Raw genomic sequence first — 26,362 nt, forward strand, 5'->3', positions numbered from 1 at the left:
GTGCAGGTGCGTGTGACAGTTGAGGAAACACCTAGGCACTATCTTCGGGCTCTCTGGTTCTCTATGAAAGTACCTATTTCCCCTGAACTTACAATCCCGACACCCATTCGAGGCAGTGAGTGACTTTCTGTGTTGTTCCGAACAAACCTGCGCCATGCCCCTCTGTGCCTGTCCTTGAAGCAGTAAATGTTCCACCTTGCATATTGTTTTAGTGGCCAGACTGCGTTTGCCTATCACACATGACTGATCAGATGAAAATTATGAGCAAAACATTCTGCTTGCTCGACTTGTCCCGTGACTCTTGCAGAAAAGAGATATTTCCTGGAGCAAGTGGGGACATTTCCCTCCCCAAGGTTTTTGGGTTGCTGCCCTTCACACCCGGGCACGTCTGAGGGCTTTCCAGGGCTGGCTTTTTTAGGCAACAGCATTCATGGCGTGTCTCACAGATTTTGAAAAGGCTACAGGGTAATATACCGTCTATCTAGACATTTAAAAGGCATTTTTTTAAATGCCAAATGTCTGTTCTCTGTCTGATCGGATGAGCTTCTGCGCTTCATTTCCACTTTAACTCCATGGGGGAGGGCTTCTGTGGAAGCCACCAGCACATCCAGAGAATAGAAACTCGGTTATTATGCACCCGTTTTACTGCAAGATCTGGGCTGCTGTGGCTGTTCAGTTTACAACCTGTCTCTAATTTATCTGCATTTAAAAAACTGATCGTGGACAGCAAGGCAGAATGTGATTGCAGCGTGACTGGCTCAGACAAGTGAGGAGGAGGAGGAGGAGGAGGAGGAGGAGGAGGAGGAGAGCCCAAGCAGGCACACAGCTCTAGGGGAGACACGCGAGTGGGAAAGAAAATGTCTGCTGAAGGAGGTCCCCGCTTCTCATTTGCAGCAGGCTAAACTATTTCCAGGATCCCATTCTCCATTTCTGATATCGTGTGTGCTTCGTTCTATTATCCCAACATTTGGCAAATGGTTTCCAAGTCCAAACATTTGGTATTATTTTACGCTAGGTGAACGTGGGGCTCTTAGCAGGCTCAGGCTGGATTCGAAAGCTGGCTGTGACTGCTGTAATTTGGTCATGGATCTTTTTGTTCAGCAGTCAGGCTGTCGTTGGAATGCTTAATTCATACACAGGAAGAGCTGCTGTTGGTTTTAGCAGCCCGCAGTCCAAGGCAACGGTGGGTCCGGAAAAGGGCACTTACCATTCTCACTAAAGACCTGGGGATCTCAAAGCTTGGCTTCTTTCAAGGAGTCCCCAGTTGTGGCCTGATCACCTCATGCATATAAAATCTGTTAGTTATTCACTGATATCCAGTGATACGAACTACCTATTGACACATAACTAAGAGAAATGACTATACATAACAGAAAAGCGAGGGAACTGATATATGAAAATACGGACCATGGAGGTATAAGACAAGATATTTTAATCAGCTACATAATCAATCAACAACCATTGATTGATCAACCTTTTATTCCAAAATATTAATTGAGAATTCCACAAGCCGGGTACTATGCCAGATACTAAAAATATATCAATGAATAAGACACCGGCCATATCCTCAAGGAGCTCACAGCACAGTTGGATAATCCGAGAAGCAAAGCAACAGTTACAATACACAAGGGTAAGCGTCAGGATAGGAAAGTTCAGGGAGCTGGGCGAACACAAAGAAAGGGAGAGGAAGGGAGTCCGAGAAAATTTCCCTGGGCCAGGGAACATCTGCTGAGTTCTGACACAGAGAAGATAGCCAGGCAGGAGTGAGGGATGGGCATCAGTCAGGTTTGTGACCCTCTGTGATGTGAGGAAACCACAGAAGTAGAAGATTAAATGTCAAATAAGTGGGTTAGTGCTACTGGAATTCAGAATACAGCAGAAGTCATCAGTCACATTCCCAGAGGATTTGATGTGAGTTCTAGAGTATTGGAAAGTTTTATTCAGGTAGGCAAACCAGGGTAAGACCCTTTATTACAGGGGAAAAAAATTATAGGATCAAGAAATGACAGAGATATTTAGGGCCCAGTATGTGGAACATTCATTCAATAAATGCATATTGAAATTGTGTAAGACAAAATAGTCTAAGGACTGCTTCTATCCTAGAGACCAGGGGACAGTAAATTCTGTTTTGTTTTAGGCTTTGTTGGCAACATGGCAATGGTCAGTGGACCATGATCTGCCAACCTTTGCTCTAGAGACAGTCACCCTTATTAGGAACAAGATAGGTATACAAATAATTAGAATGCAAAAGAATTTTCCTGGAGTGGTGGAGGGTAAGTCTAGGGATGGGAACTGGGGTAAAGTTGTGGAAGGCTTTGAGTGCCAGGCTCAGCATTTAGATGTCATCTTATAAGTAGCAAGGCCCTGTTGATGATTTGGGGCAAGGGGTTGTCTTTTGGAAGATTAATTTTGGACCACTGTGCAGAGCCGGGAGGTGGGGAAACTTCTAGACAGTATTCAAAGCATGAAGAGAAGAAGTCAGCTTCTGCCATTTGTAGAGGAAATGGAAGGGGAGGACAAGAGTGAGAGGCATTGCATGTTGTCTAATAACTGGGTAAGAGGCCAAAAAGAAATAAAGGAATCAAAGATAAGCCTCACAGTGACAAATCCAGGTGGCTACATGGTAGTTCTGAAAGAAGAGATACAAAAGGTTGGGAAAGGAGACTGGCTTCGGGACAGATTTGTGTACCTTTGGTATGCATGTTGAGTTGGCGTTGACATTGGGACATCCACAGGACACCGCTGGTCTAAACTACCAGGAGGAGCTCACACATACAGGGGGGCAGGACTGCAAAAGAAGAACCACGGAAAAACTGTGAAGAATCCATAGCCACAAAGGTTAGAAGGATAATAGCAGTGACACTAATGGAGGGCTATTATTATGCTAGTGTTGCCGTAAACGTCTTAACGTGTGTTCTCTGCCTTAATGGCTCCTATAGCCCTCTGAGGTATATAGTGTTATCCTCATTTTACAGATGAGGAAACTGAGCCTTAAAGAAGTTAGGTAATTTTCCCCAAGGCACCCAGTTAGGAAGGTGTTAAACCACAATTAGTTAGCTCTGTCTGCCCCATAAGACTGTGCTCATAGCATCAAACTGCACTGCCTCTTGCTTAGTAGGTTTCTTGCCTGGGTGCAGAAGCTTCTACTCCAATAGATTACCAAATTCAGGGCCTGTATTCACTCTTGGGTTCCCAATGTATGTGGAAAAATACCCTCTTTCTTTTCTTTTTTAAACTAATCCAAAACCCAGATGGGCACTGCTCACACATTTACCCATCCACTGCAGCTCTGACCTTCCTCTTGGACGTTCTCTCACCTTCTTCCACCAGAAAGAAGTCCTAGGGACAACCAGAGTGGCATAATCCCAGTCCCTCACTTAAAGGTGTAGTGTCCAAAGTTCACGGTAATGGCCTCTTCCCCCGTCACCTGCTCTGGGCTACCGGACACCTTACGCGTGTTCCTTAATGTCTTAGCTCCCAGCGGTAGATTGCAAAAACTGGCCACGACATTTCCCCTTCCTGCATCCATGCCACTGTGATGTGACTTTGAAGTTCCTTCCATCGAGAGGTAGTCTATTTCCCCACCCCTGGGATCTGGGCTTTCTTGTCACTTGCCTTGTGACTTGCTTTGGCCACTAGAATGTGTTGAAGGCAGTATTTTGCCAGTTCCAAGCCAAGGGTTCAAGCAGCCTTACATGCATCCACTATCCCTTTCAAGACCCCTGCCTCCCCCCGCCCTGATGTGAACACCCCGAGCTAGAATGCTGGTGAATAAGAAGCTTCATGGACCAGAGATGAGTAGTTCTGTGATCCCAGCCAAGTTCTCAGACATGTGAGAGAGCCCAGCCAAGATAAGCAACACCACCTGCCCAACATACCAACAAACACACAACTCACTGTGGGTGCCTAATGAACCCCCACTGAACCCAGACTAAATTGGTGACTCACAGAATCTTGAGCTAAGGACACAGTTGCTTTTCTTTTTTAAACTACTAAGTTTTGGGGTCTGTGAGCAGTATAGCTGGTACACTACTTCTCACACTAAAACTTTAATGATATCTGCATTTAAACAGTCATCAACTAACCATGTTCTATACTAGAACTTCCTGGATTTCACATATTTGAGGTTTCAGAGGACCCACTGGCTGGCTTATGGTTACTATGAATTAGCCCCAGAACTGAGAACAGAAGGCAGAACCAGGCTAGCTGTACCTCTAAGCAGAAAGATACTCCCTCTTAGATGAAAGGGCTCTAATTAAAAGGCAGGAAAGATCAGATACCTGTAGAGTTCACTGCTAAAGGTACCTAAAAACCTGGCTCTCAAAGTCGCTTTGCTTCTGACTATTCATACGTCAGAAGACTAATTAACTCTGACAAGTTGACCACTGGAAACCATTTCCATAAGGGTGACATGATGATGGATGGGTCCATGCTGTTACAATGTCATTGCTAAAAAAGATGTGATGAGTCCAAGTTCCAGTTACTTAGATGCACATACAATACAGAGGTCTCTTTAAAGCCGCAGAACCACATTGCAACGGGCTGACATGTGTCACCTTTTCTGTACTTAAGAGCCACGTTCATGGGCCAGTGACATACAGAGCTATGCATGGTAGGCCCTCTGTGTCTGGCAGCCGGAATGAGGCCCAACTATATCTTGTTGCTTTAGGGCTTTGACTATCAAAAGGGAAGTTTATGGAATAGAAAAATCCAACCAAGACCAATATTTTCCCACTTCCAATATAGAAAGTGTGTGTGTGTGTGTGTGTGTGTGTGTGTGTGTGTGTGAGTGTGTGTGTGTGAGTGTGTGTGTGTGAGTGTGTGTGTGTGTGTGTGTGTGTGTGCTATGCCTAATGCTGCCCCACCAAGTGAAAACTACAGGTCATGATGACTACCCTTGCGTCATCACTTTATGGTTTTCAGCAGGGTGAGGGAAGTATTTGTCCAGAGGTTGGTCCCAGCTGGGGCTACATATTTTAGAGCAGAACTTGGAAAGTGAGTCTCAAAAACTCTTAAATCTGGAGTCGACAAAGGTTTTCTTAAAGAGCTAGGTAGTAAATAATTTAGTCTTTGCAGGCCAAGAGGCAAAAGCAAGTGTATTATGTAGGCATTTCTATAACCATGTAAAGCATAACCATTCAAAAATGTAAAAACCATTCTTATCTCACGAGCCTTAAAAAATTAAGCAGCTGTCCAGATTGGCCCACAGGCCATAGTCTGCCAACCCTTGCCTTAAACAGACAAAATGGTTAGAGTTCTCACTATTGTGACACTTCTCATAGTTGCAGAAAATTTCTCTAAGATATAGGAATCTGATCACAAGAAATTTGAAAAAATAAGTTAATAAAAATTATATGCAATAATATGTTATAATATGTATACTATATAATATATAAATATACTGTATTACACATTGAGTTAATACATAATGGACTACTAACGTAACGTATTTTATTAACTAGTGTAATTAATAGAATAAAACATGATAATAAATTATATACAGTAATACATTAGTCATTCCTTCTCTTTAAAATCACAAACCAGGTTTTTTCCTCTCAAACGAAAGCTAAAATTCCTCTATTTGTTTCCTGATTTGTTTTCCTTATTTGTTCCTTATTAGTTGTCACTAACCCACAGTTCACCTAAACCATCTCATAAAACAAGGGTTTTGGGTGGGAGTGAAGAGAGCTACTTGTGTGAAAATGCGGCAACACTTTGATTTTGTTGTTTGAAGAGTATGGAGCAGAGTGTTAGATTGTCCGACTTCAGTCCTCTGCTAACCTTTTAAATGTCTTTTCTATGAGCAAATGGAATACTCTCTGGCACTATCATTTTTAATTTAAAATTTTCAATAGGTAAGACATTCACATCATTCAAGAGTCAAACTTACGTAAGGCTCTATGTCCAGAGAAATCTTGCTCCCCAGTCTCCTCTCACCCCGCCCTGTAGATGGCCCTGCTTGTGCTTCCAGGTTTTTTATGAGAGTGCAAGTATAAATCCTTGCCTGCCTCTTTTTATGATCCGAAAGGTTGCTCATTATATACACCATTTTGTGCCTTTTGCCCACCCCCACCGGCCGGCTCTCCTTATATATAAACGCAATATATATACATGTATTTATAGTTTTCAATCTATCTTGGAAATTTTCCCATATCAGTACATAAAAATGTGGCATGGATTTAAGGCAACCAAAATTAAGCAGATTTATTTTGGAAATACTTTATTGAGATGTTTTAATTCTATGGGGGTACAGAAATGCAGTCATCTTAATTTTTCCAAATTGGCTTCAACTTTTTTTCACACTGGCCATTAAGTAGACAAACAACAGTCTCTGTCACATGATTCCTTAATGACATTTCAACCTGATTCCAAGACGTGACAATTACTTCTGGTTATTAAAAGTCACTTTCAATTTTTAAGCATGGTTAAAAATCTCACTCCACACACTGTCATACGGACTGGACTCGTGTCTCTAGAGGCTTAGTGATGGGCAGTCACCTGGTGGCAGGGAACACGTATCTGTACTCACACTCTCCCCCTTTCCCTTTGGTGTTGGGGCAAGAACAAGGAGCAGAGTGGGCAGTAATTTCTCCTTATGCTGTTGCCATGGAGAAGCTGTAGCCCTGGCTCAGGTCATGATCTCAGGGTTCATGGGACTGAACCCCACATCGGACTCTGTGCTGACAGTATGGAGCCTGCACTGGATTCTCCCTTTCTTCCTGCCCCTCCCCCACTTGAACATGTTCTCCCAAAATAAATAAATGAACATTTAAAAAGAGAATAAAATGCTGTTACAGATAGCAGAAAACATAAATAATAGTGGCGTAACTAAGAACATGGTAATAAGAAGTCTAAAAGCAGATAGTCTGAGGCTAGTGCAAAGGCCCCACAATGTAGCCAGTGACTTAAATCAGTTGCCCTTGCAGTATAACACTCATCCCCATTCTCACAAAATGACTGCTGGAGCTCCAGGCATCACATCCAAGTTCCAAAAATGAGAAAGAGGAAAATAATAAAAAGAAGAAAGGATACTGTCTATAACAGAAAAGCAGAACCTTTCTGGAAATCCCCAGCAGGCTTCCACTCATTGGCCAGACATGTTTCGCTTGAACACCCTGAGCTGCTAGAGAAACTAGGCAATATAGTTTTTAGCCAGGCTTATTGCTTCCTCTTAAAGCAATGGGGTTCTTTTCTTAGGAAGAAAAAATACGAGTGTGGCTGTTAAGTAGACAAACAAGTCTCCGTCACACAACTCCTTATAAAATTCAGTCAGGTTTTCCAGCGAACCACCAGCTTGTGACCTTCCAGCATTCTTCTGCCATCCATGCGTTCTTTGCAAATTTATCACTCTCAAGCCCATCTGCCTTCTAACATCCTCACCTCCAGAGTCTACTGGTGTGTGTAGGACTTACCTTCAGTCCTCCTCAGAGACCAGAAACCACAGTGAATACCCTTGCTCCCCTCTCTGCCTGGCCACCCTGCCAGCCCAGTCACCTCCCTCCTGCCTCTTCCCCTGTGCCCCAGCAGTGTCACTTGCTCTGCACTTCTGGAAGCCCAACATTTGCAAACAACTCAACAAAAGTGGGGCATTTGGCTAGCCCAGGCCTTAGGAGGGCGCATTTAGGGAGTCACCGCCCCACTCCCAAACACTGCACTTCCCCATCCTGCCTAAACGCCCCTCCTCTATTACCTGACAGGTAATCCTAGTGGCGTGGTTGTGACTAGTCACGATCAATGGTGCTTTCCTGGACTTAGACGGTCATCAGTGTAGAGCCTTTTATTCCCAGCTTTCAGTGACATTCCGGTGGGACCAGAAAATCCCTCTTGGCTGCCAACATACCCTGCTATCCTTTGTGTGGGTTTTTCACTATCCCGGCCCTCCCCTCTGCTCCCCACAGCAGATGTCCCCTCACTTGCCCTGCCAATGCAGTTCCAGGTTAACGTACTAGTCCAACCTTCAAGCCTGTTATTTTTTTCTCACAAATGTTCACAACCACAGAGGCATTGGACATAAATGCACACACACCCTCAATCAGAAGGAAGCTGCATGGCTAAAATCAAGTCCGCCTAATGGGTTTGAAATCAGTGCTGGGCTTTGAGTCACTGTTTCTATCCCTCTAAAAGATTTGGGGTAAGAAGTCATTATCCTGGGAGTTGAAATACTCCATGCCGCAGATAAATGCCCAGTTTATGTTCTCTTGCATTCTGCACTCTGTTTTACTGCATACAGGATACGGAACTCTGAGAGGGCCCAGGGGTGTGTGTCTAAGTGCTGGGTGCAGCTCTGGGAAGCAAAACATCAAATTCTCAAGGAGTCTTTTTATCATCTCAGAGCCTACATCTCCAGGCTCCCTCTTTCATCCTCTCCTGCTTCTGACCTCCCCAGGGACAAATCATCCTTCTCCCTCGGATTTTTATTCTTCAGCCATCATAGCAATTTAAGCTGCTTTTATCCTGAATTCCACAAGTGAACAATATTTTCAGCTATGCCTAACTATAACTAGGAGGGACTGGTTCTAAAAAGCGTTCCTGGCCAGAGGATTTCATAGAGGCAAATCCATCTGGAGACTATGGTAAGGAGCTGTGGCTCAGGCAGGGTCTGGCTGACCCATCGTGGTTCCTGGGTCCTGGAGCCTAGCCCAGTGCAGCTCAGTACTCAGGAGACGGGTCTCATAGTGGTCCTACACCCCTCTCCGATCCACAACCACCTTGGAACTCCGGGCCGAGATCAACACTTGTGTGTTGTCTACCACCCCTACTAGAATGCAAACTCCATGCATGCAGGAACTTTGTTGGTCCTATTCTTTACTGCAGCCCCAGTACCTAGAACAGTGCTGTCACATAAATGCACAATTTGCGTTGAATAAATGAACGTCAGCCGCAGGCGAGAGAACCTTGGGCCCAGGGCAGCGCAGTAGCTGACTCAGCCCTGGCTCCTGGTCACACCAGAGATACTCCTGGAGCCAGCGCAGGTCCCCACATGGGTGTGCCACACACATGGGTGTGCACACCACGGACTAGGCCAGAATCCTATGGGAATCTTGGGGCTGGGACCACAGGACTGTGTTCAGTGCTATTCAATCTGTGCATGTCCGGCCCTGGGACAGAGCACCAGGTCCCCCTCCGCTCAGTCCGGCATCCACCTCCCTGTCGTGGCTGGATTGCGGTGTTACTATTGCCTCTGGGGGCAATAGTATAATTACTGAGGCATCAAGGTGTGCAGTTTTTTGTTCTGAACAAATAGTTCGCCTTGCTTTTTAAGAAGCAAAGATAATTCAGCTCGGTGATCAGGCTTCCAGATGAATCTGTTGGTCATAGAAGATGGTTTCATTATTGTACCAAAAAAAAAAAAAAAAAAAAAAAAAAGGAAAAAAAAAAGACAAGCCTGAAAAGAAAGGCTTATGTGGTTTACAGTTTGGAACGTTTCTTTTCTGAACCTTTAGAAATTTTCCCTGTGAGGCTTAATACAGCAAAAGCTTGAGTGGAAAATGTGCTTATCTGTGATCTCAGATGCCAGGCAGCCTAATAAATCCAGCCTAGGTTAAGATTAACATTGTCTGAAGCCAGAGCTTCTTGGTCTAATCTGTAGTCAAAGGGGTAACCAAACATCCTTTCATGTGGACCACTGCTGACTTTTTTTTATATCCACAGAAGTAGGACCAAAGGAAAACTTTAAAGCTGACATCGTTGAACTTTATAAGCTGAAAAGCATTATCTCTGCTGAATGGAGAAAACAAAGATTTTCATAAAAGTGCCAAAGCGGTACCCAGAGGAGCCCCAAATTTTCTTATGCAAAACTCATTCCCATTACCTGAGGAGCTTCTGTGGAAAGTTTCAGGATGGAATTTGGGAAAAATGGAGACAGGTAGCTGTTGATATAATGAAGGGTAAAATACTTCAAAATTAATCTTCTTACCGGTTAAGAACAGTAGCTCCTGGGGCGCCTGGGTGGCTCAGTCGGTTAAGCGTCACGGCTCAGGTCACGATCTCTCGGTCTGCGAGTTCGAGCCCCGCGTCAGGCTCTGGGCTGATGGCTCAGAGCCTGGAGCCTGCTTCCGATTCTGTGTTTCCCTCTCTCTCTGCCCCTCCCCTGTTCATGCTGTGTCTCTCTCTGTCTCAAAAATAAATAAACGTTAAAAAAAATTTTAAAAAAGAACAGTAGCTCCTGTAACAGTAGCTCCCTGTTACAGGATGGAATTGGGACCCCACTCTCCAAATTCATATGTTGATGATGTGATTGTAGTAGAAGGTGGGCCTTTGGGAGGTAATTTGCAGATAAGATCCTGAGGGTGGAGCCCCCATGATGGGATTAGTGCCCTCATAGGAAGAAGACACTTCAAAGCTCCCTCCCTCTGCCCTGCATGGACTCAGCAAGAAGGTGGCCATCTACAAGACAAGGAGAGGCTGTCAGCAAAACTTGACAGATGCTGGCACTCCGACTTTGGACTTCCAGCTGCAGAAATATAAGAAATAAATGTTTTGGGTTTTTTTTTAAAGCCACCCACCTACAGTATTTGGTTACATCAGCCCAAACTGACTAACACATTCATGTCACAGGCCAACATCCTAGGCCCACAGGTTCTGAGTGATGTCCCGACTTAATCTCCCCCTCATTTTCTCTGTTTCAGTCCATTGGCCTCCTAGATGCACTAGGCGTACTCCTACCTCAGGGCCGTGGCGTTGGCTGTTCTTTTGTCTGGAATGCTCTCTTCCAGGCTCCTACATGGCCTGGCTCACTTGTGAACATCTCTTAGGTCTTTACTTGATGTCAGCCTCTCAATGAGGCCTTCTCTGACTCTATCTAAAGTCACAACAGTTATCCCATATGGCCTGTCCTCTTTCTTGCTTGATTTCTCTTTATAGCATTAATATACTTTTTTCCCACTTCACCTGTTTATTGTCCACCTTCCCTACTAGAGCATCACTTTCCTAAGGACAAGTAGTTTTGTGTTTACTACTCTATCTTGAGCACCTAGAACAAGGCTTGATACATAATAAGCTCTCAATAGGTTTTTTTAGTGAGTGAATGAATCAGTGAATACATTTAATCCCAAACTTACCTAAATCTGAGGTCTAGGTTTATCTGTACACATTGTATAGTCTCTATTGTGTCTGCAGTGTATCCGTTGTCTTTGATGCAGATCTTCCACAGGGTTCCATGGCTTGCTCCAGATTGCTGGTTGAGTGGGCCAGATGGGAGGCATGCTACAACACCTGGAGTGAGAAGGCCTGGGAGAAAGCCAGGCCTGGACAAGCAAGAATGTGGAAAAGTGGACAGAGCAAGCCTCCAAGGTGCCACAGCACTCTGGGCTCTCCTGGGCATCTGAACAGGAAGTGGCCATAGCAGCAGGGAATTCAGATGTCAGTCAAATGTTCAGTCAGGCTATGGCTCTGCTTCCACAAAATCTGCCCATTTTTGACAGGACTTTAGCCTGGGGGCTAAGGGCAGAATTCGGTTCCTAGGGGAGGAAATTGACCAGAAGGATGGAAAACATCAAGGCCTCAGATATGCAGGCCTAGAAGAGTGAGGATAGATAAGAAATCAAGAGCCTCCCAAGCAGTCCATCCCAGTATGCGGGAGACATGTCACCCTGGGGGGTTCAGAGGGACACAGGCTTGAACTAGGGGAGTTTGGTTTAGGCTCTGGAACTGCAGTGAAGGGACCCAGGAGGACAGCAGCAGCTGTCCTGGCTGGTCCCTGGCCCCACTGGTTGGACAGCCTCCTTTTGTCATGCTCACTCACGGTGTAGACACTCCATGGATTCAGTGGGGAGGATGTGAGAAAAGCAGAAGAAGGAGGCTAAACCACGGTCACTGATACCACTATGGTTATTCTGATATCATTACCATCTAACCCCTGAGGGAAGTTTAAGGAGCTGGAATTCTTCTCTCAAGAACTGCTTCTTAACAGCACTCTCCTCAGATTGCTTTCTTCTGTACTCCTGCTGCCCTATTCTGTCTAGCAGATGAATTTAAATTCACTATTTTAAACACTGTTGCTCTAATGGAAGCTTATCCAGGGTCCGGAGGACTTCCCCACCCCCCAGAGTTAGAGCTAACATTCCATTCAGAGCACAAGCTGGTGATGGTGGATTAATTAATTCTGCCTGTAAAAAAGAGAAAGAAAAACCCTCCTCTTTCCTTTAGAACCACGATAAACTGCTTCTTTATTTTTTGTCAGTTTTATCAACCTTTTTTTTAAGAGCTGGGCTCAGCTTTTATTGGTTTTTTTTTTTTTTTTCCCTGTGCCTTTTCAAGTAAAAAGGACTTTTATTAACACTGTTCCTTGCCTGTTAAGAGCCTGGCTTCTGAATAGGATCTTCCTGGAAAGCCCTGAGTGATAGATCACAGTCCCAGTGCTGTCTTGGGTTTGCAATTGACTATCTTGGTCAGGAGGCCTGTTCTCCCAGATGTGACAGGCCCTCAGAGACTTCTGTGTGGATAAAAGTACAGATGTTTGAAAAGTGAGTGGCAAAGGACAGAAAAGAAAACCTTTCCCAGAGTCTGCTTCTTTCATACAACTTTGTGCTGTTCAGTTTTATATCTGTTTCTTAATCTGGGGCCAAAGAACTGACTGCTTATTCACTTTCCAGCTTCCGGGTGTTCTAGTCCAATGGCTGCATCCGGGGCACTTCCAGTCTTACTCCACGTTCTCTCCCTGTCCCCCCATCTCCTTCCTCAAGGAGCGCTCTATTGTTGACTCTGTTTTACAGGGAAGAAGATCAACCCCTGAACTGATCATTATTTTTCTTGAGTCACCAAAGTTAAGTGGGCCAGGACTTAAGCTTATGCTCAACCCAAGTCCCAGCTCCAACAGCTGCCCCTGCCTCTCTCAGCTCCTTTCACAGCAGCCAGAACCAAACTTCCCTAGCACAGGCATGACTGTGTCCCTCTGAGTCCCCCAGAGTGGCATGTTACCTAGGTCCTGGAATGGACCACTTGGAGGCTCTTGACTTCATATCTATCCCTACTCTTCTAGGACTATATATCCAAGGTCTTTACACCTTCCATTGTTCTGGTCCGTTTTCTCCCCCAAGGGACAGAATTCTGCCTTTGACCTCCCAGGTACCATGCTTCTGGTGTCCTTGAAGCAATCAAGTTCATCATAGCCCTTGGCTTTGGCCATTCTGGAGCAGCCAGACTTGGGACACGTTCCCCAACTGCATTTTTGCATCAGACCCTTACCTTTTCCCCTAGCCCTAGCAGGAAGAAGCATTGAACAGAACAACCTGGCACCCGTTCTTCTTCTACCCGCCTGGCTACTGCATCTCCTGGAGCAGAACCTGTTGGGACTGGTTCTTGCCTTCCTGAAGAGATGTTTCTGCCACTCAGCCTCTTAGAATGGAATCCCCTTCTCTGGGTTTTGTGCTGTTTTGTTTTGTTTTGTTTCCCTGAGCAAGCCAAAGCCAGTTCCCAGCCACCTTATCTCTGTTACAACTTTTCAGTTTTCAAAGTGGATTTTACGGTTGTTCACAGCAAACAATGCCCCCAGCTCTGTTTTTCCTCCCATCCCCCACCTAGCCAGGCTTTACAAAGTAATTCCCAACAACTCCAGCACAGACTCCTACCAGCAGGAGGAACATCAGCAGTTCATATATAATATAATAAAAACCACCAGCTTGTTTTCTCACTGGTAGCCTTGTAGCCAAGTGCTAATGATGTCTTCTGCTGAATTGATTAGGTCTATTGGCTGAGTTTCTAATACCCAGGCTGTTCTGCAATTAGAGAATACCTGCTGCTTCTCTGTCTTTCTACCTAATCATTACATAGCTCCTTAAGTCAAGATAAGACATTTCCACCCACTCCCTCTCTTTGTTGATAAAGAAACTAAGGCATTTCACATGAAAAGCCCATGGCAGAAATGAGCAAATGACCTTCTGAGGTCCAGTACGGTGCTCTACCCACAGTCCTCTGCCACCGGCTTACTTTGGTCAATTACACCAGACAACCCAGTCTTCCTGCTCCTGCAGAAACTTCTCAGAGCACTGTGTGATCCCACCATAATGCAGCTGCATAGGACAGGTCTCTGTCCTCAAGGCTGGTCAGTACCTATGATATGACCTGGTGTGAAAAATTAGCCAACTAGGGCTGAACCTGTCACATCTGCTTTCAGGTTTGAGCTCAGAATATACAGAGGGAGCTTCTGTTTTCTGTAGTAGCTGCTGAAATTCAAAAGCAGAGACAGAGTAACTGAGTACCTTATAGGTGGAGCTCCAGAGCACAAAATCCACCTGCTGCTGCAGTTATGTGGTAAGGCCAGCTGCCATGGGGCACAGTTCCTGAATGTGCTTACAGTTAGGCTGTAGGATCTTCCCAAGCATCCTTGGGGCCGTTTGGAGTTTCTGTCTTCCTAGTTTCCTCATGAACTCTTACATCCAGCCCTTATTACTAAAGCTAAACTACCCACTACAATCCAAATGAACCCAGCAAACTCATCAACCGTGCTGACAATAAAAAATTTCAATGTTGGTGCTTCGTTTCCCAATATATATTTCATTAGAACCATAGAAGATGTTTTAGAATTATATCCTGGCTTACCCTTTAAAATTTTCAGGTCCAAATCCAATCACCCCTCTTAAATTAAATCATCATTGAATTGGTTACAATGGTTAATATATGTGGAAGCAGCTGGTACAATGTCTGGAAGCTAGTAGGAGTCCAATGTATGTAAAATTTTAATTTAGATTTTGAACCTTATGACTGACACAAGAGAGGCTTCTGGAGGAAAAATGGTAGAAAGTTTCCCCAAGGAAGGCCTGGCTCAGGTGCCTCAGATCTACAGGAGTGCGTACCATTTCCAGGACGGTTTTAGGCACAGGACAGCGGACACTATGCCATGGCATTCAGAAGGGCCGAGTAGCCAGGTACCAGGACTTCAGACATCTTTAGTTTCTCTGATCCATTTTTCTCTAGGGCATTGAATCTATTTTTCTAGGGTTGAAACGCAAGCAGGAAAGGGATGATGGAGACAGAAACAGGAAACATTCAAGAAGCTTGGACCCCAGTCCAGACCATGGCAAAACAAACAAACAAACAAAAATCCCAGAAGCTAGAGGGAATGTTATGGCTGGATTGTGTCACCCTAAATTCATATGTTAAGGCCCCAGCTCCAGGGCCTCAGAATGTACCCCTATTTGGAGATAAGCTCTTTAAAGATGTGATTAAGTTACAATGAGGCCATTAGGATAGGACCTAATCCAATATGACCGGTGCTCTTATGCTAAGAAGAGGAAGAGACAGTAGGGGTGCACGTGCACAGACGGATGACCAAGGGAAGGGGCAATGAGAGGACGAGAGATACAAGTCAAGGAGCCAGGCCTCAGAAGAAACCAAACCTGCCAACACCGTGACCTTGGACTTCCAGCCTCCAGAATGGTGAGAAATAAATGTCTGTTGTTTGAGCCTTCCAGTCTATGGTGTCCTGTTATGGGAGCCTGAGCAGACTACGACAGGAGGGCAAAAAGAAAGTGAGGGGAGTGGAATGAGCTAGGCCAGATCTGAAGATTGATGGAAATGAGGGCTCAGACTGGAGCTTTGCAAGCTGCTTTCACTTCTGTTAGTTCCAAATCAACAATCAAGGAGTGCAGAGGCTCCCCCACATAAATACACGTGATGGGGTGGGACGGTGGCCCTTTCCTGATTCCTGGGAGTCCACTGGTCTTACCAGGCTGAAGAGCTCAGCGCACAGGCTCCCTGCCTTTTAAACCATTCTACCAGCAGCGGGGTCACATCCGCCCCTAAGTGTTCCTGCTCCCACGGAAACAAGGTCCTGCTCTGCCATGGTTACATACCTCCACGCTGCATTTTTTTAAATCACTCATTAGGCCTATCTGGCTGCGGTCCACCGACAGAAGGTCACAGCTGCCAGACAGAAACTTGGCCTCCGGCCAGAATCCTCAGACCCCCCCCGCACCCTGTCCCGTTGTCTCAGAGAGAGTTGGTAAACGTCCCCCAGAGGTGACAGTCTCTATAACTGACGCTGCACCCGAAACAGCTTCTCTGCCCTCTCCTCGTTCCCACCACCAGCTCTGGGTCGGGATGATTTATCCAGCCTCTCAGGGGAAGGAGAGGGAATAGCTGACATTTCCAGAGCTGGCTACCCAGAATTTCACATGCATTATCTCATTTAATCTTTAGAAACCCTACAGGAGGAGTATTATTATATGATCACCCCATATCACAGGTCAAAGGAACTGAAGTTCTGGGGGGTCAAACTACTTCCTCAAAATCACAGAGAAAGCAAATGCGTTAGAACCCAAGACCATCTTGGGGCGCCTGGGTGGCGCAGTCGGTTAAGCGTCCGACTTCAGCCAGGTCACGATCTTGCGGTCCGTGAGTTCGAGCCCCGCGTCGGGCTCTGGGCTGATGGCTCAGAGCCTGGAGCCTGTTTCCGATTCTGTGTCTCCCTCTCTCTCTGCCCCTCGCCCGTTCATGCTGTCTCTCTCTGTCCCAAAAATAAATAAACGTTGAAAAAAAAAATTAAAAAAAAAAAAAAAAAAGAACCCAAGACCATCTGATACAAAAACCCAGTCTCTTCCCACGGCACCCTGATGCCTCCTTACCCGGAGCTGCGTCGGTACACCGTCCCATCCCTGCGGCATCCTCCCGTGTGACCCAGCGTTAGATTGTGAGTGCACTTGGTTTATTTTAGATTCTCTTTTCCATCGTTGCCATTTCCCAGCTCCGTTTTTAATTCCTCTCATACCCTGCATGTAGTCCACCAGCAAAGCCTGAGGAAGCCAGTCTCAACAACTCACGTGGAAGCTTACTCTCTCCACGGCCACCGCCTGGTCTAAGCCGCCAACCTCCCTGCCCTTCTGCACTTACTGGATTCCCGCCATAGGACTCCATGCCCTGCCACAGCCCCCGGTTAATCTGAAACCTAGGTTGGACATGCCATGGTGTGCTGCAGACACTGCCATAGCTCCCCAGTTCAGTTCACTCAGGGTAAGAGCAAAGCCTCCCAACAGTCCGCCAGGTCTGAGGTGGTCTGCCTTGCCTCTCGCTAATGTTATCTCTCACTCTTTCCCTCCTTCTCTTGGCTCTGGCCACACAGGTCTCTTTGTTGCATCTTTAGCACACTCCTTGCTTCACACCCGTGTCCTTCCTGCTCCTCACCCAGAAGTCCACTGGGTTCCAGTCACCCCCCCTGAGGCCTCCCCTCCCTACCTTTGTGAATTCCACAGCACACCTCCACCCTACACTTCCACTCCCACCCACCCTACTCCTGCTTTTCTTTTTCACTATAATCTCCTAATGCATCTTATAGTTTATCCATGCATTGTGGCTTATTGTCTGACTCTTTTCTCTAGAATGAAATCTTCTTTTATCTGTTTTTGCCATTGCTGTGTCCCAAGGGCCCAGAACAGTGCCTGGTGCATAGTAGGTGTTCACTACACATTGGCTGAAGCGTTGGCTGAAGGAATGGAATGAATGAATAGATAAAGAGCTGGATCCTATCATAGCACGGCTACAATCCACTATCCCCAACGTTTACTTCTAATTTTTTTTTAATTTTTTAATGTTTTTATTTATTTATTTTATTTATTTATTTATTTATTTTTTGAAGGAGAGAGAGAGAGATAGAGCATGAGCAGGGGAGGAGCAGAGAGAGAGGGAGACACAGAATTTGAAGCAGGCTCCAGGCTCTGAGTTGTCAGCACAGAGCCCCACACGGGGCTCGAACCCAGGAGCTGTGAGATCATGATCTGAGCCAAAGCCAGACGCTCAACTGACTGAGCCACCCAGGCGCCCCCCAATGCCTACTTTTAAAGCAGGATGCTATCCAACTTCAGCTCCTCTGTTTCTCTCCTTCAGTTCCTCTGAGAGGAAAGCTCTGTTTTCTGTATGTGCTTCAGTGAGCTAGCCCAGCCCTCCAGTTCCATTATAAATGCAAACCATTTCACCCTCACGTAAGGGCAGCTCTTGCTTCTCTCCCTTCTATACAGGGCAAACCTGAGGCATCTGAAACTCCAGTCAAGTGGTGACAAAACAGTGCCAGTCCCAATGCGTTAATGAGCGGACGCCCCCCCCCCCCCCCCCGCCATTCTTTTATTTGGTCAGAAGTGGCTAATGGTAAACATCATTAGAATAACACAGCCTTAAAACTGAATGTGAGTGGGGCGCCTGGGTGGCGCAGTCGGTTAAGCGTCCGACTTCAGCCAGGTCACGATCTCGCGGTCCGTGAGTTCGAGCCCCGCGTCAGGCTCTGGGCTGATGGCTCGGAGCCTGGAGCCTGTTTCCGATTCTGTGTCTCCCTCTCTCTCTGCCCCTCCCCCGTTCATGCTCTGTCTCTCTCTGTCCCAAAAATAAATAAACGTTGAAAAAAAAAAAAAACTGAATGTGAGTTAATGTTCATAACAAGAGGAATAATTAGTTTCTCCATAGACATTTACATTTAATTTCTAAATCTTATTATTTACTATATTTTGTCTTGTTTAGGGCCCTTGGTAAATTGTTTGCATTTAACAAGATGTTGACTCTCACAAGTCTTGTATTTCATACTCGAGAAGTCAAAGCAACACCTTTGATCAAAGTGGAATGTTTTACTTAAATAACCATAAAACTCTCCTCATGGAAGCAAGTGCACCCAAAAGCACAGTTAGCAGATTTTCTGTTGTTCTTTTCAATTCTTGACATTGGCCCAGTTTGGTCTCTACCCTGCTGTAAAGTGGATATCCTAGCCCAATGTTACCCTCTTCACTGTAGGAACTGGGGCAGTGATTGCCAAACCTAGACCCTCAACAAATCACTTTGGGAGCATCCCGTGAATGAGGACACCCTGGAAGCTGTAATCCAGTGTACATATGAAAAGGTCTGGAGCCTACTCCTTGGAAAGGCCCCCTGGATGCTCTGATGGAAACCTGATGTGGGAGCTAGCACGCTGGTGACTTACTCTGAGGAGACTGAGCAAGGCGCTTTGCACATGGTGGTATTCACTCCAAAATATGCATTGACTTGGAAAGAGATAAGAAAACTGAGCCTTACTGACAGTGACTGAGCATTTGATATGGAAGCTCCAGAAGGCTAAGGACCTTGTCTGTCTCCAGTTCTTTGCACAGTATTAGGGACACAGAGTATAAAAAAATCAGTTGAATAAATGAAACTACTCCAGCTGATCACTTTATATACAGCATTCATTTAACTACTCTTTACAAAAACCAGGTGAGGTGGGTACTATCAGCTCTCTTTTACAGATAGGCATACTGGCATTCTGAGAAGTTAAGGAAGTGGCTAAATTTTCTAGGAGGTGCCTGAGAGAAGACTGGAACTCAGGTTTGCTTAGCTCCAAAGACCTGGGCTATTGCACACCCCTGCAGGGTGACTGGGTGGGTAGGTCACAGTGGGTTCCAATTGTGCTGGTACCTGCTTTCTCCATGCCTAGCCTGCATCAATGACTAAAGACCTCCACCCCGTGGGCCTTCTTCTACTCACCTCCTCCAAAGCCCATCATGACCCCAGCCCCATCAGAAGGTAGGTTTGGGATATGTCACACTGCCCTGAGTCAGGATTCTGTTACACCCAGAGTAGCCCCCAACCATCCACGTGTTTGCAGAGCTGGATTCTCCCTGCCTGTCTGCTTTCTTCCCCATCCCTGCCAAGAGGAACCTGTCAATAAGACCCCACATCTCTCTGGCCTGTTCTTGGAATTCTTGTCTCCTTCAGATGGGGTCCTGACCACCTGCCCAGTCCTTTTGCTAAACCCCTTTTCCCAATTTTCCCAGCTCACCTCCCTACACTTTTCTCCCCACTTTCTCCCAATTAGATTCCACACATGGTCAAGACCTCCTTATGTCTCCCTTAGCTTGTTGTCCCAGATGCCTAGCTGCTCTCCTGCCTTCAAGAATTGTTCCATTTTCGGGGCACCTGGGTGGCTCAGTTGGTTGAGCATCCAATTCTTGGTTGCGGCTCAGGTCACGATCTCATGGTTCATGAGTCTGAGCCCGGCATCAGGTTCTGCACTGACAGTGTGGAGCCTGCATCGGATTCTCTCTCTCCCTCTCTTTCTCTGCCCCTCCCCTTCTCCTGCTCCTCTCTTTCTCTCTCTCAAAATTAATTAATTAGTTAATAATTAATGAATTTTAAAAAAGGAATCGTTCCATTTTCCAGACACCCCCAGCATGATCTATGAAAGTGCATATTAAGCCATGTCACTGCTTTGTTTAAAGCCTTTGAAAGGATCCCCTTACTTACTAATTATAGTCCCAGCTCCTTGCGAGGGCACAGTCACCTTTCCATGGCCTGGCTCCTACCTTCTTCTCTGATCTTATTTCTTGCAACTCTAGTCACATGGGCCAAGTCATGCTGTATCCACATGTCTTTCAGGTTCTCACTCTTCCCTCTGCCTAAACTGTCCTCCCCACTATTTAAAAAATATAAACCTGTTTGATTCATCCTTCCTGCAAAGCTCAGCTCACCTTGTGCAGAAAGTCTTCCCTCCATTCCCATCCAGGGTGGAATATCTTTTCTCATTGCAACCTCAGCAGATGGCGTTGAAGTCATCTTGTAAGTTCCTCAAGATGGGGAGATTGAGAGTTTTGTTTATTGTTGAGCCTACCACCAACCCTGGCACATAACTGATGTTTAAAAAATGTGTATGGACCTAATTGCTCCAAAGCCTCATGGGAACCATACCAATACTAGGAAACCCCACCTTTCCTGCTACCTGCCTAACCATCAGGATTTGAGCTTTCTGGAGACTTCTGGTCACCCACTCACCAGATTAGTATATCAGGGTGTCAGTGCAAATCTGGAGCTGACACACCTCCTTGCACATAAACACATAGACCATAAGCTTTTTCTCTGTGGAAGTTTCATGGGACAGGGTCCCATCCACTCCCAGCTTTTCCTCCCTATCAACTCCTGTGCACAAAACAAGCCCATGACTCTGAGCCATGTCATTCACACAGGCCAGGCAAATGGTAGCCCTAGCCTGGGTCATATCCATAACAAATGAACATCACTGCTCACAAAGGACCAGGAAGACAGTGCTAGTGGATCAGCTTACTTTCTACATGAATAAGTTGAAAATAGCTTCTTTCCTAAAAGGTGGTCAGGAGTTTCATTTCCATATATGTGTAACAGCACATTAATATGACCCTTTGCTGGGAAGGTATAGCCCAGTTTCCTTGCATCACAGGAATGAAACCTGAAATGGTAACTCTAAAACCCTAAGCCCTTCACAATCCTGTCACTCCTGTGCCATGATCCTGAACAGGAAGCGTGATAGTGATGGGGAAGGGTTTGTTCTCCCACACCAACATCTTAGAACCATAAAGGGACGTTGTATTTTCAAGCTGTGTCTGATCCTATCTTTGTAAATTGGATTAAGCTCTTTACTGTGTATTACTGATATTAAAAAAGAGTGAATTCACATCTTGCAAACACAGCAAAAAGGAACTGCTCTCATGGCAGAGAAGTCATTGGCCAGCATCCACAAGAACCCAATTTTAACTTTTGAGCCCAGTCAGCAGGGAAACCTGCTGGCTTATGGCAGGGTCAACCCCAGGCAACGTTGGAGCTGGATAATGTGAGCTGTCAGAGGCCCAGGTCTCCCTCCTTCCGTCGCTTTTCTCCCCATCCCCTCTCCATACCTCTTCAACCCACACGCTCCATCCTCTTCATCCTTCCAGGTCTTTTCTGGCTCCTGGAGAAAAGAGACTGTATGTGTGTCCCCATGGAGGTTAGGTACAGAGGTGGCACAACCCATGGGAAATTATTTATGTGGTGTTATCCAAGAATAACAGCAATACTTTGTGTGTGAATTGTCTCTACGCTTCGCAAAGCCCTCTTGTCTTCATGACATAGGAATTCTTATAAGGTTTGAGCCCCATGCCTCTCTGCCCCCAGTTTCTCCGGGGAAGAGGAAGAGGTTGCTGGTGGGAAAGAATGAAAACACAAAGGATGAAGACATAAAGGTTAAAATGTCCAGACTTCAGGGGGACAGTGATTTGGGAGTGGGGCCTAGAGAAGAGTCATGAGTAGTTTTCTGCATTCTTCAAATCGCCAGAGGGCATCGGCCCCAAATCTGTCCCTTCTGAGCATTTTAAATGATTGGGATCGATAAAAGGGTAAAAGGAACATGGGCTTCTTTGGTATGGCATTCCCATAATTTAACTGTCCATATTAGGAGAATGATTAAATAGTATTCATTGATTACGAGAATAAGGTAGATACATATGTACAGATAGAAAATCCTATACTGGAAGCAAGTCACTAAATAATTTATATGGTATAGTATAGTAAGATCCCACTAATACACACTCACATGTAAATACCAATTTTAGAGTGCACATGTCTATTTCTTTCATGTAGAAAATTCCAGCTAAGCACAAAGAACTCGCTTGTGTATTTCACATTTCATGTGATGATGCATGAAAAAGTTCAGCGTTGATTTATCCCAAACTATCAACAGTGGTCATGGGTGGAGAAGGGAGTAAGATTATGGGTATTGGGGCTTAAGGGGAATTCTCACTGTTTACTCTACTTACCTTTATATTGTTTGATTTTGGGTTTATAGGGGACATGAACTGATTTTGTCATTTAAAAAAAAAAAAGGTATTCTTAGATCAAGAGAAATTAAACTAGTCTTCTAGTAGTCAAGAGTTCAAGGAGGGCACTTTTTATTTCGGCAGATAGTTAATGTCCCAGACTAGTGTCCCCAGGGGAATGGCCGTAAAGAAGACTCAGGTAAGCTGAGCATTAGTCTGTAACCTATACACCTCCATTGTGTGCAGAAGACCTTCTAGCTCCGAATCTGGATAGAAAATTCCAGCTAAGCACAAAGAACTCGCTTGTACTACATCTGACAGGACGACCAGACTCCAACTGTTCCTCCTAATAGAATTCACCTTGAGAGTCAAAGAATGAAAATATTTTGCACATCTTGCTGTGGCACCTGGATAAACACACACACATATGCGTAGTTACCTGACTAATGATCTTGCTTTAAGATTGTCTTTTCAAGGAGCATGGGAGGAAGGTTATCACAAAAATTGTAACTTCACTTAGGAAAATGCTGTCGGTTTTTAATCAAACATGCAGAAAATGCCAATTTTAGAGTGCACATGTCTATTTCTTCTCTATATCAAGTGCAGGTGAAAATTCTGGTTGATGGCCCTCAAGTGTGTGCCTGTCAATCTTGCCGCCTACATTACATCTCCATCCCTGCTCTTCCTGCCATGCTGTCTCCAGGAGGAGTCTGAAGCTTTGCTTCTCTGTGAAGGGTTTTTGGCCTGAGCTATGGCAGGGCCAGAATCTCTTCACCATTGGCCCAGGTTCCCTTCCTAGAGGAGGTAACACATGGCTCTCAAGTGCTCAGTAAGATCAGGATCCCCACCCCTCCACCCACCACGTGAAATAATTTCTGAGAAGGTCATACTTCCCTCCCGAAACTCAGTGCAGGCTATTTATTGTTTCTCCTCATGGCTCTCGGTAGACACTGGCTGGAAACATGTTGCTAAGCCCTATTGTTAAAGCCTTGCCCTCGACAGCCTCGAGCCCAACAAGGAAAGGGTCATTGCAATGGGATCCCCGAGGAAGGTGGAGGGAGAGGTTTACCCTGGCTGCAGGCAATTAAGGGGGTGAACTTCCTGTAGGGACTTTACAAAGAATGATAGAACCAACTAAATGTGGGTCCTCTTTGTTTCACCATCATGCAACGGGCAATTCCAAACTACGGCAGGGCCAAGTACTCATCCTTGCCAGGGTGGACCACTCTCATGTCCCATGGCACAAAAATGCCAGGAACCTCATAGTGCTCTGTGGTCAAGAATTTGAGGTTCGAAGTTGGAAAACCTGGTTAGAATCTCAAGCCCGCAGCTATTGCCTCTATGAAGTTGGCATGGCACTTGACTATTGCCTCTATGAACTTGGCATGGCACATGGAACTTGAGGCACTCTGAACCTCAGTTTCCCCTTTGTTAACATTGTAAAATGTTAACATGAAATGAAATCATATGAAAGGTTAATATTTCGTAGAATTTTTGTGAAGATATAACGAAAGGAACTATGTGAAAACTTGATGAATTGTAAAGTGATATAGAAGTACTAAAGTATGCACTGGCTGAATGGGTCCCTCCATGGGAACATGGCTAATACTAACGTAACAACATGGATAGAGATGGAGATGAAGCCCCAAACTGGAGGGGAAACCGTACAGAAAAGTAGTAAGCACTCATTATAAGAACTGACTTCAGGTTTTCTTTGGAGGCTGAGTCAGAACCCACGAAAAAGTATGGGCGGTCTTATTATTTGTAGTTCAAATTAGGTTTGGGTTAGAGGCTCCTCAGATATGGCCAGTATATTCACTTTTCCCTGTTTTACGCGTGCTGGGCTCTCTTTATGCCTTCCCCCTTCTGTCCCTGTCCCTGTCAAACTCTCATTCCTCTTTATGTCTGCAATCTGTATCTTTCACACCACCCCAGCTGCCACTTCAAAATAAAGCCACACTTCCTTTTTAATTCCAAATTAAGTTGGCCAAAGTCCCTACCTAATGAGGTAGGGTATGAGATCTGTCTTTTCCTGGATTTTCCCTCTCAAGGATCCCAAGGGATCACTACATGCCCTCACGAATCAGTTCCCCTTGCCACTTACCTGCTGTCATGCACCAGTCGCTCAGAAGCCCTGTCAAGGCTGGACTCTGCCACCATGGGCCAGGGGCAGTCCTTGGGTCTTGTGGTTGGGTGAAGCCATGGTGTTGTTGAAAGTCTCGCTGGAGCACTGGTAATCCCACACGGATGCAACCCCACACAGAGGTCTTCTCTGTGTCCCACCAGTGGAGGCTGCTAGGGAGGAGTCAGTGCCCACAGCTAAGCTGCCTGCCCTGGAGGGCGCAGCTCTGAGAATTCCTCCTTTTGGGTGATAGTCACTATCACAGTCTAAGGCCGGCCCATGGTGCCAGGTTCCTGAGTCGAAGGATTTCTGGCATCATTACCTTCTAGTGACCTAGGCCTGGGGTCTGAATCCAGGTTATTCCTAATGTTGAGGGAGTTATCCAGATCAGTCAGTGGCTCTGTACAAATTTTAAAATGCTCCTTGGGGCGCCTGGGTGGCGCAGTCGGTTAAGCGTCCGACTTCAGCCAGGTCACGATCTCGCGGTCCCTGAGTTCGAGCCCCGCGTCGGGCTCTGGGCTGATGGCTCAGAGCCTGGAGCCTGTTTCCGATTCTGTGTCTCCCTCTCTCTCTGCCCCTCCCCCGTTCATGCTCTGTCTCTCTCTATCCCAAAAATAAATAAAAACGTTGAAAAAAAAAATAAAAAAAAAAAATGCTCCTATCTCCTTGACCAGTGACCTAATGCAGGGTCCCCTGTTACTTAACCTGAATGAAAACCTAATCTACTTCCACATGACTTGGGTACACTATCTAGGCCAGGTTTGACCAGGTTGGCACCAGGAACCAGAACATCAAGCCCATATGCTAGGAATTGCTACCACACCCTCAGATATCCCTGGTGGTTTGGTCAGAAATCTGGCAAAGCCTTAGGGCATTAACCAGTCTCTGCCTCTCTTTATACTCACTGAAGAAAATGAAATCTGACTCTGGCTTAACCCATGTCTATTAGAGTACAGGAAGCCAGAACTCGTCCTTTAGAACTATCTTAAGCTGTCAGATTTGCTTCTCCAAATGGGTGTTCCTCATAACTAGATTTAGGTAAGAAAATCTTTTTGGTTTTCTCAAAAATTCATATGTACCTCAGAATATAACTGTATTTGGAGATAGAGTCCTTTTTTTTTTAATGTGCATTTATTTATTTATTTCTGAGAAAGAGAGAGAGACAGCATGAATGGAATAAGGGCAGAGAGAGTGGGGGAGAGAGAATCCTAAGCAGGCTTCATGCTGTCAGCACAGAGCCCAACATGGGGTTTGAACTCACAAATGGTTAAGATCATGACCTGAGCTGAAATCAAGAGCTGGCTGCTTAACCGACTGAGCCACCCAGGTGCCCCAGAGATAGCCTTTAAAAAGGCAATTAGGGTTCAATGAGGTCATTAGGGTAGGCACAATCCAATATCACTGGGGTCCTTATAGGAAGAGGAAATTTGGACACAGACATGTATGGAGGGATGATGCTGTGAGGACACAAGGAGAAGAGGGCCACCAATAAGTCAAAGAGAGAGGTCTGGAACAAATCTCCCTTCATAACCCTCAGAAGGAACCAACTCTGCCAACACCTCGATCTTGAACTTCTAGCCTCTAGAACTTTGATAAAATAAATTCCTATTGTTTAAGCTACCCAGTCTGTGATACTTTCCTATGGCAGCCTTAGCAAACTGATATAGCCACTCAGCATAGAAAGAAGGAAAGAAAGAAAGAAAGAAAGAAAGAAAGAAAGAAAGAGGAAAAGGAAGGGAGGAAAAAAGGA

At 45.5% G+C, this 26,362-nt stretch overlaps 1 long non-coding RNA gene across 2 annotated transcripts; it reads right to left on the reverse strand.

Moving 5' to 3' along the window:
• Nucleotides 1-10,065: 10,065 nt before the first annotated feature.
• On the reverse strand, nucleotides 10,066-17,107 carry LOC121028596 (uncharacterized). Of its 2 annotated transcripts, none has more exons than XR_005789344.1 (3): nucleotides 16,563-17,107; nucleotides 14,793-14,931; nucleotides 10,066-10,111 (listed from the first exon to the last, which is right to left on the reverse strand). It is a non-coding gene; the product is annotated as an uncharacterized LOC121028596 (long non-coding RNA). The 2 variants fall into 2 exon arrangements; XR_005789337.1 differs by having other exon boundaries at nucleotides 10,079-10,453.
• Nucleotides 17,108-26,362: the final 9,255 nt, after the last annotated feature.

This window comes from Herpailurus yagouaroundi, unplaced genomic scaffold, assembly GCF_014898765.1.
Source record: "Herpailurus yagouaroundi ecotype Mexico unplaced genomic scaffold, PumYag 28, whole genome shotgun sequence".
In the NCBI taxonomy this organism is placed as follows: Eukaryota; Metazoa; Chordata; class Mammalia; order Carnivora; family Felidae; genus Herpailurus; species Herpailurus yagouaroundi.